This window comes from Astatotilapia calliptera, chromosome 3 (genome assembly GCF_900246225.1).
Source record: "Astatotilapia calliptera chromosome 3, fAstCal1.2, whole genome shotgun sequence".
Classification (NCBI taxonomy): domain Eukaryota; kingdom Metazoa; phylum Chordata; class Actinopteri; order Cichliformes; family Cichlidae; genus Astatotilapia; species Astatotilapia calliptera.
In genome coordinates this window covers 43,627,562-43,655,150 of record NC_039304.1, presented here as the reverse complement: position 1 = coordinate 43,655,150, position 27,589 = coordinate 43,627,562, and the positions used below count along the sequence as shown (strand labels likewise).

Below are 27,589 nucleotides of genomic sequence, written 5' to 3'. Positions count from 1 at the left end.
GATTAGAATCTTACAAGAAGAAGCAACATGTTAAAAATCCATCAGCTTTATTAGCTGCTTCCTGAAAAACAAATCAACAATGCAAAGAAAAAAAACTTTGCTAACAACAAACTGGAAAACAGTTATTCATCACTTGCTGCTTCAATACAACCTTGGGCACATATATGCGGACGTTTCGTGGCTGTTTTGATCTCGTCTCTCTCTTAACCATCAGATCTGGCTGTGGTAGCAGCTTTAAACCGGTATGACCAGGCTGATAGAGGGCCAGTCTGGATCACATTCCTGATTTTGTTTCTGGTTTTCCTACAAAGCACAAACAAACATTAGCCCGCAAAGCCACCGTGAACAAAGCAGCTAGCAACGAATTCAATTCAAATCAATATAAGACTTATTTGTAACCTACATCATCAATCAGTTGTGTGATAAATTCGTAATAATCCAACAGAAGACTTAATAATACAACACAGTTAATAATACAGCAGCTTTTGCATTTTTGTGTTTCTTTTTATTATGTGTGACTTTTTCGTGTGAAAGCCTGCGTGCGCTAGTACCGCTTGCCACTCGTTCCCAACAATCCTTTGCGGTTTTACCCTGAATGACGTCACATTTTCCAATCCTATTCTCTGGTTTTCAGGCCGTCCACCCACAGTCTTGTCCGTCTCAGAGGTCTTAGATGCATGGGTAAACTGCTCGTCCTCACTGAGTCGCCCTGTGCATCCGAGGAACTGCAGCTGCAGCCTGCTTTAAACTCTTACTGGTGTGTGTGTGTGTGTGTGTGTGTGTGTGTGTGTTGTGTGGTGTTGTGTGTGTGTGTGTGTGTGTGTGTTTTCAGCTCAGAGGCTGGTGTGTTTTCAGGGTGTGGTGTCTGAAAGGATCAGTGTGACAACAGGACGCCCACTCTGGACACACACACTCAGGTACAAAAAACAGGTGTTTGGTGTATCAGGTTTTTCTGCTGTGAAGTCTGTAACATGGGGGTCTTTGTGGGCGACTCACTGCTGCCTCTGTGCGGACACTAGAGGAACTGCAGGCATCCATGCTTCAGGATGAGTTCAGGTCTGACTGTTAGCTGAATGTGTGTGTGCAGGTGTGCGTCTCACTCTTTGTGACAAGCTGGGAGGAGTCTGCAGGTGTACCTGGACTTAAGCCACACCCCCTACCACTGGCTGTTGCCGGGTAAACACTCTGCTGTTGTCTGGTTTCCAAGAGGAGGCTGTCCAGGTGAACACACATAGACAGGCTTATAAAAGTTTGGACTCTTTATTGGACTCATTTCCATACAATGTAGCCCCAATAAAGTTATGGATCATCTTGCATCAATAGGCTGCTGGTTTTTCTTTACTGGTTCAGGTGTTACCAGCAAAATAGTTGTTTGATCATCTGGAAATGTACCAGATTTATTTATTTAGACAGAGTCTTGACCCCCAATGTTCAATACAAAGTCACGCCCATAGGTTAGTACTGTGCGGTTTACCTGTGTGTGTGTTTCAGGCAGGAAGTGTGTACTGCCACGTACTTACTGTCAGTCCATAACTGTGGTCTCCCTGGGAGACACCAGGTAAGTTTTACAGGTAAAGTTGGTTCACGTGTTGTCGTGCTGTTGTTTATTTGTTTGTTTGGTTTCTATCGCTCGGCCCAGCTCCTCCTCCTGCTCCATCATGCACTGGGTGAGTGGGCTTCTGAGCAGCAAGCAGAGGTGCGCTGTGGGACAGGTCAAAGGTCACGCTGGTGGTGTTTTCCTGTTCTGCAACTGCAGTGGAGCTGCTCGCTGTGGTGGCAGCGTGTACACACAGGTATGCATAAAATCACACAAAGTGTGTACAAGGATGGTTTAGTGTCAAGTTTCTCGGGTGCAGTTGAAAGTACTCAAGACTGCTTCATGTGTTGTTAGCGTGTTGGTGGGTGTTAGTGTTGGTGCAGTAAGTAAAGTGTGTTTTGGAGAAACTGCTCACGATTTCAGGTGTGTGTGTTTACTGTTGCTCTCTCTCTCTCAGGGCTGCAGCAGCTCTCAGTGTCACTCGACCTCGTCAGTGTTTCAGTCCAAAGCATAAGTAGAGCAAGCTTTCACTGTTGAGCTCACTGCTGCTGATACGTTAATCAACCTGGATGAGTCAGGTGACAGTCACATGATCAACCTGTGGCTCTGCTCTTCCATCAGGCTGGTGATCGATGACGGGACAGGTGAGGCTCACGTCTGGGTTCTCAGCTGCTCTGGTTCCTGCTCTGCTGGGATTGGCTGATGCTCAGTGGGAGGGGCTTCAGAGAGCACTCAGGGTCAGAGGTCAAATCAGAGTCTTCCTCGTGGGCAGAGCCAGGTCAGTAGCACCTGTCAGGTGTATATGTTTACTGTCACAAGGTGAGTCACGTGCTCATCGTCGTCTTTAAACTTATTTTGTCGTAAATTTAAGATGAGGCTTTAACTGTGAAAGGACACATCCTGGTTTGCTTCTGGTAACAGTCGTCTGCCTCACACACTTTCTGCTGAACTTGTTTGGGGCGTGGCCACTTCCTTTAAAAGTCTGTAGTGTGAACGGACCACCGCTGGGCTCACGTGAACAGGAGGGAGGGGCTTACAGCCGTGTGTTTCAGCGAGACTCGCGTAGCCCCTGATCACCCACTGACCTGATGAGCAGCAGGGTGTTGAGTTCGAGGTAATGGCTGACTGTGAACGCAAACCTCCCACATGGAGGGTGGAGACCAAGGGGGGGCAGGAAAGCGAGAGATTTGGATCGGGTCACACCAGGAGAACCACAGGGCCCCTCCACCCACAGTGGAAGCTGTGGTTAAAAACCGCAACTGAAACGTCCTGTGGTCAGAGAGGTGAAACGGAAGAAGAGATGCAAGCTGCAACACAAAGAACAAGGCGCACTACAGTGAACAGGTGGGACGCGTTGGGGGGCCACAGAGAGAAACTAGCGTCTGCAGGACGTTTCCACAGGGCCGAGCGTGAGTCTGCCAGAGAACCTAATCTTGTCTGTCTCAGGTGTGTGACGGGACGCTGACTGACTTCTCCTCCATTCTGTTGTGTCTGGTGCAGCAGTCGATGTCATGATTCGGCCGTAGCTCACCGAAGGAAACACACAACAAGAGACAGAAGGGTAACCACCCTACACACCCCCACACCTGATGCAAAACGTTAAGTTGTGTGTGTGTGTTTCAGGAGGTTGAGGGGTTCACTTCGAGGAGACAGAGAGTTACCTTGACAGACTGGCTCCTTCAGCTCACTGTCTGCACCTCCACGCCTGACTGAGTTCCACCTCTTCGTTTGACTCATCTGTTTCAACGTGTCGTAAAATAAAACTTTATTGTTCTCATCCTGTCCAGCGATTAATACTGTCATGACCTGACGCTTGGTGATCAGGGTCAGAGGTCACACGAAGTCTCTGGGTTAACAGGTCATGTGACCTCTACCAGGAAGTGATCCCTGTGATGGCGCCCACAGGAGACGTTCTCAGATGGTGATCTGAAACTAATTGGTAAAATAAACACGAGACGTGTTTGGTTTGTTTAAGAGGTAGACGGTGAAAGCTTCAGTGAAGGAAAGAACAGTCCCTCTTTAAATCACACTTACTTAAATGAAATTCTCTCATTCATGTGTTTTGTATTATGCATCTATATATCTGAAAGAGTCATCCATCGACACATTGAATCCTGTACTTTCACGGTGTCATTTTGTCATGAATTGGACTATTTAGGATTAGTTCAACTTTCCATAAAGCTGGCAGTCGAACAGCTGTTTTCTGAGGCTGTTTTTGCCATGTAATTAAAAGTGAATAAGTTAATGTTCTGATGAACAGAATCCATGGGCTCCTTCAGGCTCTGTCTTCACCACTTTGTTTTCTATGCTAATGAGTGTAGATGCAGTCAGCTCATCTTTCAACATGTACAGCCTCTGTGAAGGTGTTTCAATATGTGGCTTTTTTAATCAGGGTTTACACTTAAACAGTCTCCATGAAACGGCTCTGCCCTCATTCATCATGCGAGATCAACTCGTTAAACCACAAAAGAACGTGATGTTTCCAAAGCGACACGTACACAGTTGTTATGGATACGATTAAATGTAGGACGTATTTGTGAAATCCACATGGTGTTCTACATCTTTAATGATGGCACGACTGACAATGAATAACATAAAGTTTAATAGTTCACCGCTTGTTTTTAGGTCTTTTCCATACGGTTGTCTGTCATGGAAACAAAACCCAACGCTGATTGGAGGACTCGGAGTTCTTAAGCAGCTCGTTGTTCATTTGATGTTGTTTTTTTTAATTTATTTTATATTTAATTATCATTATTGGCCTTTTTCAGCTTTTCTATTGAGGGCACAGTAAATCCACTGGCCTGTGCCGTCTCAGCCTCACTCTGCAGGAGCCCACAGTCTGTACAGTGGAAACTAAGCCACCCGGGGGGACCATCCTTGGGGTGGACCATGTTTGTTGTGCGTGTTTTGGGTTTAAAAGCCACAGAGACGCGGTGCGTAGAAAAAATGCATTTCAGCTTGTGCTGATGATGCACTGACAACGTGGAGTGGGGTTGTGTTTGCGTGTTGAGAGGGCCGGCAAAACACCTAGCAGGCTAGTCGAAGAACACACCCCGCTGGTATCGGTTATCCCGGTGTCTTTATACGGCTTCTTCAAACAACCAAATAAAAGCCGGCTGAACGGTGGCTCACAACATAACCTCAGCGGTTCATACCAACGCCACTCAATCAAAACAAGAAGAAATACGTAATCGTCCGCTCGTTGAAGGCAGAAGCGTGCAGGCACGTGTTGGCTCATATCAGAGAGAGGGAGCAGGCAACAATACTGATGGACACCATCAACCCTCGCTTGGGTGTTAAAGGGACACACACATAGTGGCTGGTCACAAGTATAAGCTGGGGAAACCTGATTCAGTGGACCTGAAGAACACTATGTCAGATTAAACACAATAAATTTGGAGAAAATAAAAGATTCTTCATCAGACCTAAAACTAAAAACTGACACTTACCTTAACAGTATGGGCTACATTCAAATATATTCAAGGACCGGACAAAACACTCTCACTGCTGCTAATGTTTAACAAAACTAAAAGTAGAAAAAGGCAATCACAAGTCTTGAAAGTAAAACTTGAAAAATAGAAACACCAGAATAAGTAAATCCATTCCAGATTTTACACCAAAACATAAAATTATCTTGTTAATGGCCAATTCTCAAAAATTAGCAATAATAAGTAAGAAAAATAATAAGCATTAATTTATGGACGACTCAAATTAACAGAGCGACATTACCACCTATTGCCTGCGTAGCGTTTTCGCAGCTGCCTTCATCTGTCTCTAGTCGGTTGATAATAATCGTATTCATAATTAGGGAAAAATAAATGTTTCTTACAAAATACATGGAAGAAGATGAAAAAATTCACTGTAGTTAACTGTCGCGTGAGTTTGATCGAGGTCACTGCTCATTGTTTGCCTGAAATGATTCTTCAGTGATCAGTGTTATATGATAAGATACGTGTTAGTGCGATGAGTGGAAATCAAGTTGGTAAGAAGCTTGTTTTAACAAAGGTTTGATTTAAGGCTTGAAGTTCAAGGTGAAGACAATTTATCCTTGATGAAGGAAGATCAAGGCTAACAAGACATAGGTCCAAAGGTCAATAGGTGAGAAAATATAATAGCTATATATATCAATCAATAAGGGTAAAATATCAGAATAAAAGGTTTTTTTGGGTTATAAGGAATAAAGAGGGTCAAAGGTCAAAACAAGAGACAGTAAGGATCTAGATCATTGTTACTGAAGAAGAAGGAGTTCTTTAACAGTACACATTGATAGAGTTTGTTTGTGTGGTTTGAGAGTTCGATTGAAGGGGCGCACCAATCGTGTCGTGTTGTCTGCAGCTGTTTGTGTTGTTGCTGCATCTGATTGCTCAGGGGGAAGTTGTGTGTGTTTTGCAGATAGCAGAGACTGTATGTAGCAGCCACACACACCTTTCTACTTCAAATAAATCACAGTGAAACATGTTCCTGAAGCTCAGCTCAGATCGTCTTCATTGCCTGTGACTGAAGCGTTAACTTGTTTGTCTTTAACCAAATCATAAAACATTGCAATATTATCATCAAATGATGTGTGACTGGAAGGAATGCAGCAGTCTGTCTCCACCTTTTCTTCCAACTGCAGGTGAGAACCATGGATCATGATCTCTTACAGGTTCTTTGAATATTATCCGTCTCAATCAGTTTTCAGTGAACAAACCCTCACAGAGGCCAAATAAGCTGTTTGTATCCATCTAACTCAGTGGACTCTGATGCTATCCGTATCAACACACATGAGTCTGGATTTCCCCTCAAAAGCATTGAAACAAACTTTATTTGGCAAATGAAGCTTTTGGACATTTGTTCTCTGATATTTGTTTTCAGCTCGAGTCTCCTCAGTGGACAAATTTCCTGACTATTCAACTTTTCTTCTGTTCATATTCATGGACAAAGTGTGAATCAGAGTCTGATGATCAGATTCTATAGAAACATGGAGACTGTAGAGGATTACACTCATATGTTCATTTGTTCTTCAAGAATAATCAATCATCATCCAATAATCAGTCGTTGATCAGTTTGATGTGACAGGACAGATGATCAAGGTGAGCGAGTTTTTTACCAACCATCTCCCCTCTTCCCGATTCTATAATAGAATGAAACAATGATGCCAGTTATAAATAAGACAATAAATTGAATGAATTACGAAACACTCATTTTATTTATATTAGATCTGAAAATGTTGTGTAACACTACAACCTGAAACAACAAACAGATTGTGTTGGCCTGTACAGGAGATAAAATATTTAACAACAGCTAAATAAACGGTAAATGGCCTGTATTTGTATTCTTTACTTAGTCCCGAAGGACCCCAAAGTGCTGGAAATGCTAGCGCTTAATGCAGTGTTTGATTTGTTGCCACTTGTACCCACAATGCAATGCGTGAAAGTCACATGGTCTGTCAATCTCTAAAAAAAAAGTTTAAGGGTCCTGGAGGAAGACGGGGAGCAAACCGAGTGTTACCTGTCTGCAGGTGGGCAGCAGCAGTGGGCGTGTCAGAGTGTGAAATCTCCAACCACGTCTGACTTGTAGGGTCGACTCAGCGTGGAGATCCACCCCACTGCGCTCAGAAACTCCACAGCCAATCAGAACACTGGGATCCTGATTGACAGACACATGGGCCAATCAGCTGCAAGGATTCAGGTCAGATCAACTCCCCACAAACAGGAATGGTGGGAGTCATCTGCATAGCAGTAAAAGTGTAAGCTGTGTTTTGATGATGCTGCCTAAGGGAAGCATGTATAATGTAAACAGAACTGGTCCAAGCACTGAACCCTGTGGAACTCCATAATTAACCTCAGTGTGTGAACAACTACAGTTAAAGCTGAAAAACATCTTCATGTGTACTAATATCAGAGAGCAGAGACCGATGAGGCCAACCTCTGACCACGCCCCTTAGTGACATCATCAAGCTGGGTTGATACCTGAGTGTTAGCGGCGATGAGTCTGTAGAAACATCCAGGCTGGAGGACAGGAAACCACCGCGTACACACACCTGAGAACACCAGCACCACCTGCACACACACACACACACACACACACACACACACACACACACACACACACGTAACTGTGTATCCAGGTGAGCTCAGGTAAACACACACAGGTGCGTCTCTCACCTTTCTCTCCTGCTTTTGTTCACTTTCTTTCTCTGTCATTGGCTCATTCTTTGGGTCCCGCCTCCAGCTGACCACTGGACCAATCACAGCAGCTTTCACTGAGAAACACAGTCTCAGCCCTGCCTCCTGATCCTCTGCCTCCGCCCCTGTATTCCTCCAGGACACACCCTCCTTCTGCTCCACCCTGATCACCATGGAGACACAGGGCCAGGGGTTGCCGGAGTTGGCTTCTTCTTCTTCTCTTCTCCTCCTCTTACTCCCAGCAGTCTCTTCTTCTTCTTCTTCTACTGTCTGCTTCCTGGCAGTGACATCCCCTCCTGGCTCCTTCCCCTTGTGTCTCAGGTGTGTCTCCATGGCAACAGATGGACTCAGGATGTGCAGGTGGTCCAGAGAGAACTGCAGGTAAACCCTGTGAATTGAACCCAGCTTTATTTAACTCATAATGTTTACAACCAGGAAGGAAGCTCACACCCTGAACCAATCAGACGCCCTCTTACATCACAGAGAGTGGACCAATGAGCAGTCAGCATGCTGCAGGTTGTGCGTGTGTGTACCTGCAGTGTTTGTGTGTGATGAACCTGTCCTGGTCCAGGTGTTGGTAGGAGGGGAAATCTGATTGGAGGAATCTCTCTGTCACCATGGTGAACTGCACCACACCCACCAGACAACCTGCAGCACACACACACACACAGACACACACACACACACACACACACTAAAGAATAAAGCTGTGTGTCCCTGTGTGTGTGTCTGTGTGCGTGCATTGTACCGATCCAGGCGCTGTTAAAGACCGCCCTCTGCGCTCCCTCCTCCTCCTCGCTGCTCTCCGTCAGCACGCAGGCTGCAGCTCCCGCGGCGTCTCTGAGCTGCATCGAGTGTTTTGAACTCAGACGTCTGTGACGGCAGCTCCAGCACGCCGACCAGCAGCAGGGGGCGCTGCCTGACACACAAACCGGCAAAAACCATTGGTACGTAATCACACGACTTCATGTGGGAGCTGCTGTCACCTTACCTGACAGCGTCTCCACCCCGAGGCTCGGAGGACAGAGTCCTGCAAGACCAGGACAGGAACCCGTTGATCTGGGCGGAGGTCAGGTTGGAGCCATCGGGGGGCAGCAGAGAGCTCAGAGGGGCCGAAGACCAGCAGCCAGTCTGCAGGGACTCCAGGAGCTCCGACACACCGAGGTACTGCCGGACCGCCGAGGACACGCTGTACTGCAGGGACACAGAGCACACTGAGCATGCTCCACACTCACCTGTAAGGAAGACAGGTGAGAGTGGGACCTACCTGCGTCACAGGACAGGTGTGAGGCTCGTCCAGCATCTCAGCGTAGATGTCTCTGCGTCCTCGTCCTCCAGCTCTGCTCAGAGTCTCCATCAGCCTCCAGGACAGCAAGCACACACACTGCTGCCTCCACACACCTTGGACCAGACTGAGGACCAAGACCAGAACCAGGACCAGGAAACAAGCCAGAGCCAGCGGAGGACAGGAGGACAAAGGTTAGGCTCTGCTGTCTCTGACTGTGGACAGGTGGTGGTGGGTGGAGCCTCACCTGTGTGCCAGCTGCGAGCTTAGGTGACAGGTCCACAGGTAATCGGACACATCTGTGTTTCTCTGCAGCAGTAACCGTGGTAACGCCCCATCTCCCGGGCAGCGGTTGTCGGGTGGCGAGCCTCCCGCCCTGCTGAAGGCCGTCACCCTCAGGCTGGAGCGCAGGCAGGTGCAAAGCATGCTGGGAGGGAAGTCCGGGCAGGGCCGGTACAGGAAGTGGGCGTGATGCAACTGCAGGAGGAGGAACCATCAAACTTTATTAGTCGTGGCTGCACGAACACAAACGGGCATGATGATGTCACGTCATGTGACTCACCTCCACTCTGTCTCCCGCCCTCAGCTTCCTCTTCGCCGCCGGCTGATAGGCCACGCACAGACCCACCTTCCCATCCAGCACGTAGAGCCCCGCCCCCTCACTCACAACCTCAGTCACCGTGCCCTATCACAGCAGAGGAGGCTTAGTAATCAGCACACAGGTACAAACCTGTGGTAGCCAATCAGAGCTCACAGCACTCTCACCTGGTAGCTGATGACTTTGGATTGCTTTATCCTCACAGCTGATTGGTCCAGCTCCACCTCCTCATGCTCCGCCTCCTCACAGTCGTCCTCAGCAGGCTGTGACAGCAGGGACTCAGAGTGTGTGTGTTCCTGTGTGTGTTCCTGTGTGTGCGTGTAGTCGGCGTGCAGCTCGGAGCGCTTCGTCACACACAGGATGTTGTTTCCTCTCCAGCCTCGTAGCGCACACACACGTAGAGCTGTCACACACACGCTCTGCCCGACACACACACGCTGGATCCAGCTGAGCCGGCTGCTGTCCTGCACACACACACACACACTGAGCTTCATCGTCCCTCCTCACCATCATCATCCTCAGAGAGCTGGTACCTGTACGAGCACGGGCAGCGAGCGCGACTCATCCGTCAGCGTGAAGCAAAAGAAGGTCGTTCCTGCCACGGCCAGCAGAGGGCAGACTGAGCCCACCTCTCCGAACACGCTCAGCCGCTGACCTTTGACCCTGGAGCACACACACACACACATCTGTCACACACACTGCTCAGAAACTCCACTGCAGTTCAAAGATCATGTGACCCACCTGTGCCTCAGCAGCCTGCCGGCCTCTCCGACTCCCACCGCTCCGCTTAGCTCCACCCTTCCAGGAGCAGCAGCCAATCCCTGCTCAGCACCAGGACACAACAGGACAGGGGAGCCAATCAGCTCCAAGAAGCCTGCGGCCTCTTCCTGGCCCGATGCATTGTGGGGGATGTAGTTCCAGTGAGGGAGGAAAACGGGACGATCGAGCCACAGGGGCGAGAGAGACAGGCACTGGATGAGGGAGAGAGAGAGACGCGGGTGAGAGAGTGGCGGAGTGTGTCCTGGGTGGATGCTGGAAGCCTGTACTGATGATGACAGCTTCATCAGCTCTGATCTGCAGTGATGCCGTTTGTTTAATAGCTGCAGTAGATCAGATTAGATCAGATTAGATTAGATTAGATTAGATCTGATCAGATTAGATCAGATCAGATTAGATTAGATTAGATTAGATCAGATCTAATCTAATCTGATCTGATTAGATGAAACTTTATTGATCCCTCGGCTGCGTTCCTCCAGGAAATTCGGTTTCCAACAGCCCAGCACCGACAGAAGTTACAGAAGGTGAGCAGAAATATACACATATACAAATACAGAGTATAGAAATGGGAAGAATAGAATAAATAGCAATAAGAACACAAGGGAATTGCACATTTCAAGTACTGTGAGTCATTAATCCGTGCGGTGATGCTAGGACCACACTGAGCCTGCTGCAGCTGTCTGACTGTAATCTGTCAGGTTACTGCAGGTGATGCTATCTGTATACTTTATGTGAGGAGGAGGCTCCACATCTTTATAAAGCTCTGCTGTCATCACGTCTGTGCCAGCACAGTTACTCACTTGCTGACAGACTCTGTCTTTACATCCTTACTTATCGATCAGCTAAGTGAATCCATATAAACACAGCTCACATTTAACAAGTCCTGATGTTTCTGAGTTACAGAAATGAAAGTCAGCTGTTGAGCTTGTTTGCTTGTTTCATGCTGATGTAAACATGAGCAGAGAAGCGTGTGATGACCAGACTCTATCAGCACTTGTGTCCCTGCACAGAGAATGAGCTGAATTAAAGAGGAATTCGATTTCATTCACGTTGCACATGAACACCTGCAGTTTGTTGTGACCTCGTTACCATCAGTTCTGACCAGATCCGGTTTAGTGACGCTGCTGTGAAGAAGCTCCTGAGAACTAACCAGCTGATGGACCATGGGTTAAGGTTAGGCTCCTCCCCCTCTGACTCACCTCACACATGACGCTGCCGCTGGCGTCCGTCAGCCTGTACTCTCCGTCGGGGCCTTCTCTCAGACAGCCAATCAGCAGCAGGTTGACCCTCGGCAGCGCCCTCTGACCCGGCACGGCGAGCTCCGCCTCCCTGGCCCAGGCTCTCTGCTGATTGGTGCTCCAGGACAGGTTGCTGACGCAGGCCAGGTGCTGCTGGGAGACGAGCTGGGAGACGGACAGCAGCCTGCGGACAGACGGGAGGACAGCGGTAAGGCCAGGTCACGTGACCTGCTACAGCGATGATGTCAGCGGGCGTTACCTGTAGCTGACAGGTAAGCTGTGGGCCACACACATCTGCTGCTGGATCGCCTGCACCGCACACATGCTCAGATCGAAGAGGCTGAGGTCACCGTGGTTACCTGGGAAAACAAAGTTTAAAGGGTAAACACAAACATAAACAACTGAAGCCCCGCCCACTGAGAACACCTGAAGTGGACACCAGAGCTGGTGTGTCAACAGGTGGGACCACCTGGAGGAAGCAGCTGCTCTTCATCCTCAGACTCTTAGTCCTCCCTGTTCCTCACTGACAGTCGGTCACCTTCATGGCTCTGACCTTTGAACCACACTCACATCTACACACTGGACTGCTCTGATGACACCTGTGAGGGCAGGTGAGCCCTGCTTTCACTGTTTAAATAATGGTTTAAATAGTATTTGGTTTCATAAGTGAACATCGTCATTAAGGATTTAAAGTACAGCTGATTTATCAGCCAGCTGTTTCAAACAAACAGGAACTCACCTGTCTGCGAGGGGGCGGAGCTACACACCACAGGACTCAGGTGTTCAGAGATGGAGGTGAAGATGTTCTTTAACCACAGGGACTCCTAAAGAAACAAAGCAGCAGGTCGGAGGTCACAATAATAAATGTAGAACAGGCTCACATCCTTATATTCTCTTTTCTGTGTGGATTTCTGCTATAGAATTAGCTCGAAACAGCGATCGGCTGCTGCTCTGCCTACGTCATGACGCAGACAGTCTACGTACGCAGGGCTGTGCGTGTACGTAGACTGTTATTTATCGCTCAGTTCGGGCAAACAGGGTCAGACTGGGACTCACCGCCTCGGTGCTGGGCTTGACCCGGTCCAGGAGCTCCTGCAGGGGGTCCATGTCTTCGCTCCGGGTGCCGGTTTCTCCCCCTGCTGACAAACTCCCGCTCACGGCTTTCAAACAGCTTCCGGTCCTCCTCCTGTTGATGTCCTCCCTCTGACCGTCGCCCCCGTGTTCCCGCCTCTTACCGTTCATAAAGCCGCCATGATGCCCTACCGTCCTACTTTGTTTACTTTTGTTCTGTATTTTAAACAAAGCATCAAACTTATTAAACTGACTAGTCTCTGCTCACGCAGGATCTCTACCGCGCATGTGCGGAACAACTTTTCCCTACCCTGCATTTCACAATAAAAGCCCTTCACGTTCACATACACTCAGTGGTCTCCTACCTCCTTTCCTAACCACTTTTCCTTGTTAGAAACGCTGTGAGGTGGAGGAAATGTGTTTAGGAGATGTGATAAGAACTCAGGAAAGGAAACAGCTGTGTTTGAACTACAAGTCGATCACGTGACTCCAGCCCAGCGTGTTCTCAGCCTGATTAGTGCAGGTGAAGAACATGCTTTTATTATGAAGGGGTCAGACTTCCTGCTGAGGCTCAGGGTCATGTGACTGACAGCACCTTATGCAGCTCACCTGACGCCACAAGGTGTTTCCTTTTCGGGAGGATGACACCGTGCGAATCTCGGGAATCTCAAACAAAAACACATTTCTGTCAAGTGGAAACTTTAAAATAAAATAAAATTATATATATATATATATATATATATATATATATATATATATATAATTTTATTTTTTTATTTTTTGAGCTTGCAGAGCATAGATGCAGATCAAACTGAAGGTTTGTCACTGTTTTTTGTTCACTTTTTATCCAGGCTGCAGGTGTCTCAGTGGAAGAATAGAGCGTGGCTGAGCGCACCTGTGCAGACCAGTGATACAGTTTAAGATCAGAGAATTGTAACCCCCTCTTTCATATGGCAGGTACAACAAGCCAAGTCTTCATCTAGGACCTTTGTTATTCCAAATTAACCAATTAAAGATATCGTTTAACTTCTGAAAGGATTCTTTTGGAGGAGGCAGAGGACGTGACTCAATATAAAAACTTTGCATAACCTTTCATCCTTGTTCAGGAATAGGACGGAGGAGGATTTTGAATCATTTATAGCCAGAAAATCGTCTAAATAGCTCCATTTGTAGCATTAATTTTGCAACTTGGCTAACAGACAGCCAGTCTAGGGCCTAGGGCCAATCTCTGCTCTCGATCTCCTAACTGGAAACCAAATAGTACAGCTCTCATTGTAAGTGTCATCACCAGAGGTTCCATAGTCAGAATGAATAGCATTGGAGATAACGGGCACCCCTCATGAGTGGAACACTCCAATGTGACGGGTTAAGTTGAACCCATCTGAGAAAATGATTTCCAAATCCATATCTTGGGAGAAGGTTAAATAAATCTGACCAGTCTATTCTGTCCGAGGCCTGACGAGCGTCCAGTGATAATAAAGCTGCATCGTTAGCATCACATCTCTCATGAATTATATGAGAACCCTTCTTATATTGTGAAACCCTTGATGCTTTGGTACAAAGCGAATCAAATGTGGGATCCAAGGCTCTGATCTTCATGCTAAAGATTTAAAGTATTTTAGTGTCAACCCCCGTCAGACTCTAAATGATGAGTGTTCTGCAGGTTTAGCAGGTTTCTCAGTACTCACTGCCTGTCTCACAGTGGGTGGAGAGCCTCCGTGTGATATGCTTCTACATACATGTTAAAAAGTGGAATTATTCTTTCTTCTGGGAAGGTTTTGTAAAGTCAGAAAGCCATCTGGCCCAGGTGCCTTACCACACAGCAAATCCAACATGTCCAAATGAAGACTGTCAGATTTGATTTCAGCTCTTTTAAAGTGTCTTTATAAGTTAATTTAACTCTTATTGGAGAGTTGGAACGTTAACTCTGACTTAGTGTTGAATACCAAATCTGTCTGGAGTTGATCGTTCAACACTTATTCATGCTAACTAGGTGTTAAGAGTTTATATACTAACCCCCATAGAGGATTTTAGTTTAACTACATCAGAGTTATCTTCTAATTCATTCTGTGAATTTTACTGTTCTCAATTTCTAGAAATTCCTTTGGAAATAAACATTATTGCAAAGAGGACTGCATCAGCTGAGGCAACATGGTGTCCTGTGAGCTCAATTTCCTTTTAATCAGAAAAGGTCAGACACAACAAAAGCCAAGCAAAGCATCAAACAAAGGAAAAATAAAGACAAGTCAAATGTCCAGCCAAAGGATTTATGGGAGACTCCATCAGGGATGGATCGAGTCAACCGGAGCCACAGCTGGACTGGCCAGAGTGGCAACAAGCTCATCAGACCTCTGTGTTGGGCAGGTTTGGGGAGTGTCTGTGATGATAAAGCCACGACTCTGAAGGCGACTGCAGAGTTTGGTGCAAGATGTTGCGTCCTTGCAAAACTCCTGCAGCTCCGAGAAGCTCCAGAGTCGACCTTCCCTGGAAAACAGCTTCTGGGAGGCTTTAGCTCTGGAAGCTTCTTGCTCCCTCTCCTGTGCTGTGCCGTGTTTCAGGCACACTCCGCTCAGGTGATTCCAAATGAACAGCTGGGGCTTGTTGCACAGCAGGCAGTACACAATGTTTCTATCCATGTTGTTTGGACTGCAAATACAAAGAGAGAGACAAACTCTGCACATCACTTTATAGCACCAGTAGCGTGTCTCGGTATGATGCAAAGCTAGCTATGTCGCTACACTGGACACAGAGCAGTACCTACTTTAAAACTGAACCTTTGTTGATCCTCTGCTGTTTCTCCAAAGCACACAATGTTCTGCACAAAGACATTTAACTTTAGCACATGTATAAAACATGCACGCACACCAGCAGTTCGTTCAGCTAAAAGAAACGCTTCATAGAAACCATTTCTACAACCAGCAAACGCAAAGAAAACAAGCCATGACTAAAACAGCAGTTACGTAAATGAGCAGAAGTTGCTAAACAAACAAAACTGAACCAGAAAGTCTCCAGACATCATGTAACCACTGTTTGACAAACGGTCCTACCGTAGGATGATGTTACGGTGATGTCTGACAAACCATCCCACTTAACCGAAGCTGCAAATTCGATAGTTTTGTGCCAAAAGCAGATGGCGTTTTCACTTTAAAATGAACAAACATTCACAAAGGCTTAAAACAATATAGTATCCAAGTCAATAACATGCTAATACTTCCAAGTATGAACACAGAGTAGCGTTAAATCACCCGGTGTTCCAGATTAACTGGTGACGGTGGAAACGATGGTGGATTTTTTAATATTTTGTTGTTAACAGCAACAAGACTGGCGGAGTGTGTCTGAGGGAACCTCACAAATGTCACAGCAACACACTGCAGTGGAACCCCGACTTACGAAATTAATCTGTTCCCGACGGTTTTTCGTAAATCGAAGCAGCCATCGCGCCTTTTGAGTGCTTAGATGCTGGCTGGAGACGGAGTTCTTGGTGGCGGAGGTGGTGGAGGCTGAAGAAAGCATAGGTATGCATGCATACATACAGCACCACCACGGGGGAAACTGGCATAACATTAAGGTGTAAAGTTGTTGATTTTTTAATTCAAAGATTAATCAGGCTTTAAACATCAGGAGGTAGTGCAACAGACACTGAAGTGCACATTAAAGACCAGAGAGAACATTATTTTTATTAACAAAAAGTTTTAATCCACCAACAGCCCTGACATCTAAAACACTACAAGTAAAAAAAGAAAGGCAACAAAAAACAATTCAGACATTTTTACACAATTAGTAACACTTCAGCTTTCTTTGTAATGTCTGCTTGTATTTTAAGAAGTATCGCATTTGGGTAAAAACATTACCAATAACTCAAAATTAGAGGAATAAGTGTATATATGTGTCAGCTGTATGCATGCATACATATGCTGCATGTAGGCACACTTTCACCTGAAGGTTGACTTGTTGCTGGCCTCTTTGTGAAAAATCTATCCAACGACGTCTGTCTCTGTCTACTTTTCAAAATGGATCTGAAGTGGGAGATGTCAACAAAATGCTCTATAGCATGAGCGGTAAAGTTCTTTTCAGGGTGATTGTCCTTGATATCGGCCGATGGTATGACGGCCTCCTCCTCCTCCTCGCTGAATTGTTGCTGTACTGATGAGTGCAGCATCGCCTCCAACTCTTGCAGCTCTGCCGTTGACAGCTCCTCTCGATGTTCATGCACAAGGTCGTTTATATCCTCCTCGTCAACCTGCAGTCCCAGGGCAGTGCCAAGATTTACGATCTCCTCAACCTTGACTTCAGGTTGAGGTTCCCCCTCAAAGCCTTCAAAATCTCGAGGGGCAACAGCATCAGGCCACAGCTTCCTCCAAGCAGAATTTAGCGTTCGACGACTCACCTCCCGCCATGCCAAAGAAATCAACTTGAGGCATGCAACGATGTCGAAATGATTTTTCCAAAACTCCCTGAGGCTGAGCTGCGTACTCTCTGTTATGTCCGAACACTGTTTGAACATGTGTTTCGTGTACAGTCTCTTTAAATTAGAGGTCACTTGCTGGTCCATGGGCTGGAGGAGAGGGGTCGTGTTGGGAGGGAGGAGGAGAACCTTGATGAACGAGAACTCCTCCAGGATATCGTCCTCGAGGCCAGAGGGGTGGGCGGGGGCGTTATCGATGATCAGAGGGCACTTCATGGGGAGCTCGTTCTCCTCGAGGAACTTCTTGACAGCAGGGCCAAAGACCAAGTTGACCCATTCGACAAAGAACTGTCGGGTCACCCAGGCCTTGGGGTTGGACCTCCACATAACCTCGAGCCTCTCCTTTAAAGTTTTTGTGTTTCTTGAAGGCACGCAGATTTTCTGAGTGGTACACTAGGAGTGGCTTGACCTTACAGTCCCACTGGCATTAGCACACAGGGCGAGGGTGGAGACGGTCCTTCATGGGCTTGTGGCCTGGCATCTTTATTTCCTCTGCGGTGATGTACGTACGCCGCGGCATCTTTTTCCAGAAGAGGCCAGTCTCGTCACAGTTGAATACCTGCTGGGGGATGTAGCCTTCTTGATTTATAAGTTCAAATTTTTTAACAAATTCTTCGGCAGCCTTGTGATTGGAACTTGCTGCCTCGCCGTGACGCACAACGGAGTGGTTGCCAGTCCTCTTCTTGAACCGATAAAACCACCCATGCGATGCCCTGAACTCTGGGGAGGTTAGGGGTGCCTCCTGCGAGGACGTCGATGCCGTTGGCTGCTCATCGGAAGCTGCCTTACTTACTAAATCATTATAAATTGAGGACGTCTTCTCGCAAATGACAGTCTCTGTGAGGGTATTGCCAGTCTCTCCCTTGTCTTTAATCCAAACAAGGAGAAGCCTTTCCATCTCGTCATGTATGGGGGTCCTCCTTTTGGACATGATGGTGGTGCCCTTTGAAGGTTTACCTGCTTTGATGACTTCTTTTTGTTTTAGAATTGTTCCTATGGTCGAAGGATTTCGGCCATACTCGCGTGCAATAGCACAAAGTTTCACACCTCGCTCATATTTATCAATAATTTCTCTCTTTGTTTTCATCGACAGTACTTTACGCCAGGGCTGGGTTTTTATAATCGATTCATCGATTAAAATCGATTCTGGCTTGGATAACGTAAAATCGATTCATTAAAATCCTGAATCGATTTTTAATATAAATTTATTTTGTCCGAAATGCCAGAATCTCAGGTGACATCTCACAAAATTTCAAGAACCACCAAACAGTAAATGAGAGCAGGAACAGGGACTCTGCACATAGACTTAAACACACAGCGCGACCCGCGGATCAGAATCAGTTAGATGGCGCCTTTCTCACGGTCGGGGCTGAAAGCCGACAGCTCGCTGATTCTGATCTGTCGGCGGGTCGGCGCTTTGTGTTCACGCCCTTTATGCGCTGATTCTAAAGCTGTTAGTTTGATGTCTCTCCAAACAATATTGACCGAACCAGCAGCAAAAGAAGATCCAAACTAAGCTTCACATAAACATCGTCATGAATTCACTTTTACTGTTTTGCTTCCATCGCGATGCGCAGCTCTCTCTCTCTCTCTCTCTGTACTTCAAGAACAGTTTCCCTTTCTTCATTATTCGCTTGCTTGTTATGCACAAGTCTACCGTTGTTTACAGCGCTGTCGGCCGCTGTTTTTTTCCCTTTTACATTCTTCCGAAAAGAAAACCTCATTTCTGCCGTTCAATACTGAACAAATTTAAACTTTTTAAAATTATTCAAAATGCAAAATGCTTAGCCGTGTCTCTAATAAAACCGCTGTAACGTCAGAGGTAATGTTCATATGTTGATTAATGGTTTTCTTTCGTTTTTGATGTACTGCAGAATATTTTAATAAAATCCCAGGCCAGGAAAATCACCTTCATGTTTTTCTGTGTTTTATCCTCAGCTACTTTGACACAAAGGCCTCTGCTGTGACGCTCACACCTGTGATAAAGTCTTGCGTGTGTCAGCTTCCTTTTTATTGATACAAAAATATGTAAATGTACTGATCTGAATTATATTTCTGACTGTCAAAATTTCCCAGATTTAAATCGAATCGAACTAAATCGAATCGATTCGGGACCTTGTGAATCGGAATTGAATCGATTCTAGAAATCAGTGACGATACCCAGCCCTACTTTACGCTTCATTTTGCTAGCTGCGTGGTTCAAGTGGAACAGCGAAGCGCAGGTGTCACTACCCGATCCGTACCGGAAACCCAATCCGTACCCCGCATGCGCGAAAGGTGTCTACTTCCGGTCGTAGCGTTTTACGATAGTTACAGGTCAGAGTATCTGTTAAGATGTTAAGAATAACAAGTATCTCTTAACATGTTTCCGCTAATGAAACATTTAATATAATGTAGACAAAAATAAAAAAATTAAAAGATAGTGACGGATCGGGACTCCCGATCCTTACTGCGCATGTGCAAAGTCAGACCGTACAAATCGGTTCTACCCGATCCGTACCGCGCATGTGCAGGGGTTTTCTTCTTCTTCTGTTCCTTTAATGGCAGTGTACTCCCCAGTGTACGAGGATACCGCCACCTGCTGACTGAGCGAATGAACCCTATTGTAAACTGAATTGGCATCATTACAAACGTGTGTTAAATTTGATTTAGTGATAATCGAGTGTGTTTATGCTTGTCTGTGTGGAGAGGATTGTTGGAAAAGTGATGATAATGTCTGCTATCACTGTCAATTGCCAGTAAACACTTCATCTGGCTGCTGAATCTTCACGTGACATATTATAAAGTCTGTATTATTAACTCTGTCATTAGGCACCATTCTTCTTATTTTACGGCGCTGTTGTTCAATCGGGGAACGCTTTCTGTTGAGGAGAAAAGCAAAAATTTGTTGCGGATACGGATTATTCATTGTTTAAATGTCCTGGTAGTCGAAAAGGAGGCAGAGCTGCTGAGAAATGCTAGGAGCTAACTGGGCGCTAACCGTATCATTCAAATATATTGAATGTCGCAATGTTGGCAAAGAGAGGAAGTGACGTAAGATTTGCGCATGCGGGGTACCGATCGGGTTTCCGGTACGGATCGGGTAGTGACAGCAAGTACGGAAGCCAAGGGGTTGTCACATGATTTGGAAGGCACTGTGGGCATTGAAGGCTCAGCCAATCAGAGCCAGCGGATTTCGTTACGCGGGCATTTTGCCGTAACACGGGCAGAAGTATTGCCGTTCAGTGCCTTCGTAACTTGAACTTTTCGTGAAAGTCGGGGCTCCACTGTATTCTGCACTAGCCAAGTCGCTAGCATTAGCATCCATCAACCTGCAGCCTAAAGCCACAGTGTACACACAATGACCCGCATCCTGATGTGCGAATGACCGAACAACAGCCTGTACTGTGAGGTGCGCCGTGCACATTCATTGTAATGTTTACTAACCTGAGGCAGTGAAGCTGCTGTCAGCCTGGGTAACAAGTAGACGAAAACACAATAATCTTCTGTAAACCGTGAACACAAACGACACACATGCTGTGCTGGGGTTAGCTTCACAACAGGAAGTTCTTTCTGCGAAATTCTTCTTCTGCGCCCCAAAACACTGCTCGGTACCACCATCGCGCTCTGCGCCCTCTAGTGTCCGGATGTAGAATTGCATTTAATGCCTGAAACTCACAATCCAACAGGTTTCTGCAACGTTTTTAAATCACTGTAACGTTTGAACCGTTCGCTCAATTGAAACTAATCCAATTGTTTCTGAAAGCAGAGACTCTGCGCTTTCTCTGCATTTAACTTTAGCGTGAATATGCATGCACAGTTTGTTCACCTGATAGAAAAAGTCACATATAAAATTACCCGAGCTTAGCTTTAAAATAAGTGAGGGATGTGCTTTTCTATCTCCAGTGCACCCAGGAGGCATTTCTGCTGCACACAAAGGTAACTGAATGTCATTTCTTCTTTTCAGGTTGGAAATGTGTCCAGACTCTAACATGGACCCACGGGCCCCACCCTTGGGATTTATGAGGAACAGGGAAAATGATCGGGAGAGAAGCAACAGACTGACTGAAAGAACTGGAACGAGCTCGTATAGAATCAGCTAAACAATATTGTGGATGAACAAATAGAAGCTTAAACACCTCAGACAAAACTATTATAAAACGGCCCCAAAGCTAAAGAATAACAGCACGGAAACTGTGCAAACAGTTAGAAACATTAAAAATCCACCTGCTTATTGCTGCAAACCCAAAGATACAGAAGAATCCTTTTGGTCCTCCTTCATCACTTCCCTGCTCCTCCTCTGCCTCACCTCGTGCTCTCATCCTGGGTTTGCATTGAAAGTGTTCCCCACCTAATCCCTTATCTATGTAATGCTGAGCTTGCTAAACCTTTTTTATACTTTTTGTTTTATTGGTGACTCCAGAACTCGTGCAGCTGTTAGTGATCACAGCAAGTTTCCCAACCCCAGTTTTAGTTTCCACTCACCCTTTATTTACAGACAGACATCAGTAACATTGTCAGCTCTGTCTTGCCTGTTGATGGTCTTGTTTTCACATTTTGGGGTTAATCCTTTTAAATAAACTATAAAAACAATCCATGTGTCAGAGCCTCGTTTGTGCTGATTAGAGTCAAGTTTCTTTATTTGTCACATGCACAGTTATACAAATACAACACGCAGTGAAATCTATCCTGACACGCTCCTGCACTGTGAAGGGGACAGAAGAACATGATGTTATATACATTAAGTATAGCAAATATACTTTGATGTATATATTATATACACTGTAGGTGTTGGAGCTGTTATCGATGAAACACTGTCCTTCTCCCTGCCGTCTCTCTTCATGAGATCCTCCACCGATGGGCCAAAGTCGGCTGTCATTCCCAGAATGGTCCAGGTCTCTATCTTACAATGAAACACAGACCGATCTCTGCTTCCTCCTCTGCCTCCTTCATCCCCTCTGAGGATCCAGAAAAGGCTTCAAAGACTCTACTCCCTGTCAAAATTAGGGCTTAAAAAGTTTTCTCCCCCAATAAAGATTAAACCATAAGCTGGGAGGGCTGGGTTTGTTTGCTCTCACTGGTCTGATCGAGCATCCCTGACGTTTCACACTGGTTACCAGTTCTTCAGAGGGAAAAACACTGGTGGGAACAGGAGAGAAACAAGGCACAAGATAAACAGCTCCCCACGGGGTCACATGGGACTATTTCACACATGGTGTGTTCAAAAGCACATCATTAACCACGTACATTCTAAACCCTAACCAGCTTCACAACATCATTCACACTATATGAGGGTTAGTGTTGAGGAAAAGACTGCAGAAGCTGGTAATCCACAAGTGCACGGTGCTTCAGGAGACAGGTGGTCAGGAGCTGCTGAAAAGAAAGCTCACCATGGTAGGGACAGTGAGGAAGAACAAGCCTGAACTTCCCCCTCAGCTGGTATCAACCAGAGGAAGGACTCTCATCCAAATGTGCTTTCACTGACACACACACTCTTGTGTCATAAGTTCCCAAGAAGAATAGAAATGTCATCCTGACATCTTGTCGTCCTACACAAAGACGCCGCTGTCAGCACCACAGAGGACAGGAAGCCTCTGATGATCCAGGACTACAACAAGAACAAAGGAGGCGCTGAGAGCCTTGATAAGGTTTCATCCATCATACATTTTATTTTTATTTATGTGAATCATAGCATTTTTTATTGTTATATATAATATATATAATTATATATATTATTTATTATATTATATATATATAGATTCAATATTGTTCCTAATCTCTTATTTATTGTTCTTGTTATTACAGCTTAATGGTACAAACACCTGCAAGTGAATGACAGCACGCACACACACACACACACACACACACACACACACACACACACACACACACACACACACACATACAGCACAAATTAGTTCTTAATTAATTAAGTAAGTAAGTAACTTTTTTAATGACCTCAGTGAACTGCTGTCTGTGATCTGTGTTGATTTTGACTGTGTAATTATTGTTGGGGATTTTAACATCCATGTGGACAACCCTCAGGACAAAGGGACTAAAGACCTGAGTAACACTCTGGGCAACTTTGGGCTGACTCAGCATGTAACAGAGGCCACACATAACAGAGGACACACTCTTGACCTACTGATCTCCAAAGGCCTGAGCATTTCAAAGGTTACTGTGTCTGATGTGGGCGTGTCTGATCATTACTGTGTTTTCTTTGAAAGTAAAATCTCAGCCCACACAAATATATCAACAACAGTGATCACAAAACGGTGTATAACTGAACACAGTAGTGCAATTTTTAACCAGGTCTTCCCATTAACACCTGACCTGTCCAGAGGGTCAGTCAATGAGCTCGTCAATAGCTTCAATGCTAACATGTTAAATGTAATGGACACTATTGCTCCCATTAAGGTGAAGGTTATCTCTGGAAGGAAAAAGTCTCCATGGAGAAACTCCACACTGGTGAAAAATGAAAAAAGAGAGTGTAGGAAAGCTGAGCGCAGATGGAGAAAAACAAACCTCCAGGTTCATTATGACATTTATAAAGAGAAACTTCACAATTATAATTTACAACTGAGGAGTGCAAGGAGGTCCTACTTCTCTGACATCATCACTAAAAACAGCCATAATGCTCGGGTCTTATTTTCTACAGTTGACAGGCTAACAAACCCTCCTGTGTCAGTGGCAGCTGAACTTCATTCAACCATGGCCTGCAATGACTTTGCCAAATTCTTCACAGACAAAATCCAAAAAATTAGACAAGCAATTGTTACATCAACAGCAGATCCAGGATATGTACTGTGTCCACCAAAAAACTGTTTAAACACCATGAAACAGTTTCAACCTATTAACAGCAAAGACCTGGAGGACATCTTAGGTCAACTGAACTCCTCCTCCTGCTGTTTAGATGTCCTGCCAACAAGTTTTTTCAAAAAGGTCTCAAAGACTTTAGAGTCAGACCTGTTACAGATCGTCAACTTTTCTTTATTATCAGGTGTGTTTCCAGAATCACTAAAAACTGCTGTAATCAAACCTATACTGAAAAAGGACAATCTTGACAAGACACAAATGAACAACTACAGGCCGATCTCAAATCTCCCATTTTTAAGTAAGATCATTGAAAAAGCAGTTTCTCAACAGCTCAGTTACTTCTTAAAACAGAATAATTGCTACGATGCCTTCCAGTCAGGTTTTAGACAGAACCACAGCACTGAAACCGCTCTGACCAAAGTGTTTAATGACATATGTCTGAATACAGACAGTGGAAAAATGTCAGTCTTAGTTTTACTGGATCTCAGTGCAGCATTTGATACAGTTGACCACAACATATTACTCAAACGACTGGAGAACTGGGCAGGTCTTTCAGGAACTGTACTAAACTGGTTCAAAACATACTTAGAAAACAGGAAATACTTTGTATCAATAGGTAACTTCACATCTGAGCAGACAAGTATCACATGTGGAGTTCCCCAAGGTTCCATCTTGGGACCCCTTCTGTTTAACATCTCCATGCTCCCACTGGCACAGATTATAAAGAACAACAAAATAAACTACCACAGCTATGCAGATGACACACAAATATATATCACAATGTCACCAGGAGACCGAGGCCCTGTACAGGCTCTTGGTAAATGCATTGAGGAAATCAATGACTGGTTGTGCCACAATTTTCTCCAGCTAAACAAAAACAAAACTGAGGTAATAGTCTTTGGCGCCAAAGAAAAACGATTACAGGTCACCAGAGAACTTCAATCTATACACCTAAAAACCACAAACCAGGCGAGAAATTTGGGTGTAGTGATGGATGCAGACCTAAACTTAGAAAAACACATTAAGACAATAACAAAGTCAGCTTACTATCACCTCAAGAATATATCAAGGATAAAAGATCTGATGTCTCAACAGGACCTGGAAAAACTAGTCCATGCATTCATCTTTAGTAGGCTTGATTACTGTAACAGCATCTTTACAGGTCTACCTAAAAAATCAGTCAGACAACTACAGCTCATTCAGAACTCTGCTGCTCGAGTCCTCACTAAGACCAAAAAAGTGGACCACATCAGTCCAGCTCTGAGGTCTTTACACTGGCTGCCTGTCCGTCAGAGGATAGACTTTAAAGTTCTGATGCTGGTCTATAAAGCTCTGAATGGTTTAGGACCAAAATACATCAGTGACCTCCTGACCCAGTATGAACCTTCCAGATCCCTCAGGTCATCTGGATCCGGTCTTTTATCAGTTCCCAGAGTCAGAACCAGACACGGAGAAGCTGCATTCAGCTTTTATGCTCCTTTATGCTCCACCGAGGGCCCGGTGGCGCCAGTGTCCGGCAGCCTCGCCTCTGTCAGTGCGTCCCAGGGCGGCTGTGGCAACAATGTAGCTGCCATCACCAGTGTGTGAATGGGTGGATGACAGGTTGTGTAAAGCGCTTTGGGGTTCTTAGGGACTAGAAAAGCGCTATACAAATACAGGCCATTTATATCTGGAACAAACTCCCAGAAAGCCTCAGATCAGCTGAAACACTCAGTTTATTTAAATCCAGGTTGAAGACTCACCTGTTCTCAGCTGCATTTGAATAAAACAGCAAATCTGCACTTTTAAGCTTAAATTTTAAATTTAAATTTTAACTACTGATTTTATCTACTGTTCTGATTTTTATCTACTGTTTTTTTAAATCAATTTTAAATCGTGCTTTTTATTTGTTTTTGTTTTTTAATGTCTCTGTAAAGCACTTTGAATCACCTTGTTGTTGAATTGTGCTATATAAATAAACTTGCTTTGCCTTGCCTTATTGTATATGTACCTGATTGTTGTGGAGACACTTTCAAGTATTTGTACAGATAATAACTGAGTTTACTTTTGCTTCATTTCATGTAAAGCTTGTTTATAGATTTGGTGTTTGGAAAGATCTTGGACATGAACAGTTTCTCTAAGTTCTAAAAATGATTCATTAAACATGTTTGTGGCTTTCACAGTAAAACTCAGACTTTTCTACTGTCAGCTGGGAGGACTTCAGTGAGCCTCCAAACATGGCTGCTGCTTAGTTTTCCACACATCTGTACACATCTGTGTGTTTCAGCTTTGTCCTTCAGTCACAACATGGTTCATCTTAACTTCCTGCTTCTGTCGTGGTTAAAGCTGATGAATCCTCTGGACATCAAACACTGATGGTGTTATTGGAGCTGAGTGAAGTTTGATGGCTTTATTATCCAGGCTGTGACACATGGCAGCTGTCAGAGCAGAACACAGGAAGTCAGCAGGTGTGTTTCAATGCAGCCTCTGCTTCCTCTGAAGGTCCATGACATCACAGCGAGGCCACGAAGGCTGTCCAGACTCCCAGGCTCCCACAAACCTGTCCTCCTTCTCCCTGGATTTGAAGGACAGGTAGGCCCACCCTATCCCAGGATGCATTGCAGCGTGGTGGTGGAACATATATTACGGTCCAGAGATGGAGCAGCGCTCTCTCTGAGTCTCTGAGGCTGTTTTCTGTTTGAGTCTGGCTTCAGTCTAATTTAGCAGCTGTGACATCAGAGATTGTAGGGGAGGAACAGCCACACCCACAGCTGAGATTCCCACCTAGAAACAGAGTGTGGACATCACCTCTGTCTGCGCTGTGTTGGTCACAAGCTTTGTTCTGGGCTTTTAAGTGGAGGCTGGAGCTTGTGAGTGATGGAAGCTGAGAGCTGTGTTTGCACATGCTCAGTGTGACAGGATGTTGGCTGCTGTGTTTGCACATGCTCAGTGTGACAGGATGTTGGCTGCTGTGTTTGCACATGCTCAGTGTGACAGGATGTTGGCTGCTGTGTTTGCACATGCTCAGTGTGACAGGATGTTGGCTGCTGTGTTTGCACATGCTCAGTGTGACAGGATGTTGGCTGTTGTGTTTGCACATGCTCAGTGTGACAGGATGTTGGCTGCTGTGTTTGCACATGCTCAGTGTGACAGGATGTTGGCTGCTGTGAAAGCTGAATGCTCTCTGGTAGTGATGATATACATTAGGATGACTGTGCTAGCTCTCTGTCAGACTACCAGGGCCTCGCTTTGACCACATGACCCTCAGTACACAGCATGATGTGCGCTGTAAACAGGAAGCAGAGGAGCAGGACTGAGGTAAACCTCTGAGGGGTCAAACTGAGACTGAGCTCCAGATGTTTCCACATGTTTCTGCTCTGCATGTGTTTGGTGATTATTTCAGGTATAGATGATGGAATATGACCAGTCTGATGTCAGCCTGCTTCTCTGACAGCGCCTCGCCTCTCTGTGCTGCCCCCTGCTGGCTCTGATCATTCCTGACTTAGTCCTTGCTGCCACTTTATTAGGTACAGCTCACTAACACAGGCTCAGACCTGCTTTGCCTTCAGAGCTGCCTTAAATCTTCATGGCTCAGATTCAGCGAGGTGCTGGAAACATCCCTCAGAGTCATGTGATCAGTAAAGTGCATCCACATAAACAGGATATATAATAATAAT

The 27,589-nt window shown here is 45.5% G+C and overlaps 1 long non-coding RNA gene and 1 pseudogene across 2 annotated transcripts; both read right to left on the bottom strand.

Annotated features, from left to right (window-relative positions):
- Positions 1-6,954: 6,954 nt before the first annotated feature.
- Positions 6,955-13,246, bottom strand: LOC113019599 (CST complex subunit CTC1-like; annotated as a pseudogene).
- Positions 13,247-14,825: 1,579 nt separating this feature from the next.
- LOC113010199 (uncharacterized) lies at positions 14,826-20,716 on the bottom strand. Of its 2 annotated transcripts, none has more exons than XR_003270297.1 (3): positions 20,565-20,716; positions 15,435-15,488; positions 14,826-15,319 (listed from the first exon to the last, which is right to left on the bottom strand). It is a non-coding gene; the product is annotated as an uncharacterized LOC113010199 (long non-coding RNA). The 2 variants fall into 2 exon arrangements; XR_003270298.1 differs by having other exon boundaries at positions 15,317-15,346.
- Positions 20,717-27,589: the final 6,873 nt, after the last annotated feature.